Raw genomic sequence first — 2,232 nt, forward strand, 5'->3', positions numbered from 1 at the left:
AGGTGATAGAATTGACGGGACAAGTGTCTAGTTTGCCCTTATTTTTAGCTCAACGATTCCCTGGTAGATGTGATCCAGAAAGTTATTCCCGACTCAGCTATACAGACAAGTAACTGGCAGTGTACACATTAGCATGAGAAAAAGGGTTGATACAAAGATGGATATGAATGAGGAATATTACCCTAGCAGTGTCCTGACATGAGAAAACAGTCAGGTGCTAATGATATCCACACAAGTGCAGTCTTAGGAGTGTTGAGAGATTCCACACATTGAATAGACTGAGATTGGGGTCCTCTAAGAACTGCTATGTGTGATTGCTACATCAATAGCGGAGCAACTTCAGAGACACGTTATCCTGGCTATTCTCCCTTTTCTTTTTTAATGGGGAATTTTTTGTTTGTTTGTTCCTTTGGGTATTTTAATTGAATCAATAAAGGCTATATTTTAATACGTCCCATTTTGGGTAGGTAATACTCCCCTACTCTGAGTTTACAGAAGGAAAGATTTTATAACAAATGGCCGGTCTACAGCTCATATATGATTGTATACAAGTCTATGTGATATATGTAATACATGAAAAAGCCGCAGGAGAGAGAAGGAGATGTCCGAGGATGTCAGTGATAGCAAGAGAAGAAAGTGACCAGAGATGGAAAGATTGTGGCCATAATCCAGAATATTATATATGGAAGGAGCAAGGAAGAGAGATCTAAGGTACATACACATCACACACACAGCTCTGCTACATACACATCACACACACACAGCTCTGCTACATACACATCACACACACAGCTCTGCTACATACGCGTCACACACAGCTCTGCTACATACGCGTCACACACAGCTCTGCTACATATACATCACACACACAGAGCTCTGCTACATACACATCACACACACACAGCTCTGCTACATACACATCACACACAGCTCTGCTACATACACATCACACACACAGCTCTGTTAAATACACATCACACACACAGCTCTGCTACATACACATCACACACACAGCTCTGCTACATACGCGTCACACACAGCTCTGCTACATACGCGTCACACACAGCTCTGCTACATATACATCACACACACAGAGCTCTGCTACATACACATCACACACACACAGCTCTGCTACATACACATCACACACAGCTCTGCTACATACACATCACACACACAGCTCTGTTAAATACACATCACACACACAGCTCTGCTACATACACATCACACACACAGCTCTGCTACATACGCGTCACACACAGCTCTGCTACATACGCGTCACACACAGCTCTGCTACATATACATCACACACACAGAGCTCTGCTACATACACATCACACACACACAGCTCTGCTACATACACATCACACACAGCTCTGCTACATACACATCACACACACAGCTCTGTTAAATACACATCACACACACAGCTCTGCTACATACACATCACACACACAGCTCTGCTACATACACATCACACACACAGCTCTGCTACATACACATCACACACACAGCTCTGCTACATACACATCAAACACACAGCTCTGCTACATACACATCACACACAGCTCTGCTACATACCCGTCACACACACAGCTCTGCTACATAAACGTCACACACACACAGCTCCGCTACATACACATCACACACAGCTCTGCTACATAAACGTCACACACAGCTCTGCTACATACACATCACACACACAGCTCTGCTACATAAACGTCACACACACAGCTCTGCTACATAAACGTCACACACAGCTCTGCTACATACACATCGCACACACAGCTCTGCTACATACACACAGCTCTGCTACATACACATCACACACAGCTCTGCTACATACACATCACACACACAGCTCTGCTACATACACATCACACACACAGCTCTGCTACATACACATCACACACAGCCCTGCTATATACACATCACACACACAGCTCTGCTACATACACATCACACACAGCTCTGCTACATACCGTCACACACAGCTCTGCTACATATACATCTCACACACAGCTCTGTTATATACATGTCACACAGCTCTGCTACATACACATCACACACACAGCTCTGCTATATGGATGTCACACACACACTACTACATACACATCACACACAGCTCTGCTACATACACGTCACACACAGACAGCTCTACTACATACACATCACACACACAGCCCTGCTATATACACATCACACACACAGCTCTGCTACATACACATCACA

Source organism: Leptodactylus fuscus, chromosome 1 (assembly GCF_031893055.1).
Source record: "Leptodactylus fuscus isolate aLepFus1 chromosome 1, aLepFus1.hap2, whole genome shotgun sequence".
Taxonomy (NCBI): domain Eukaryota; kingdom Metazoa; phylum Chordata; class Amphibia; order Anura; family Leptodactylidae; genus Leptodactylus; species Leptodactylus fuscus.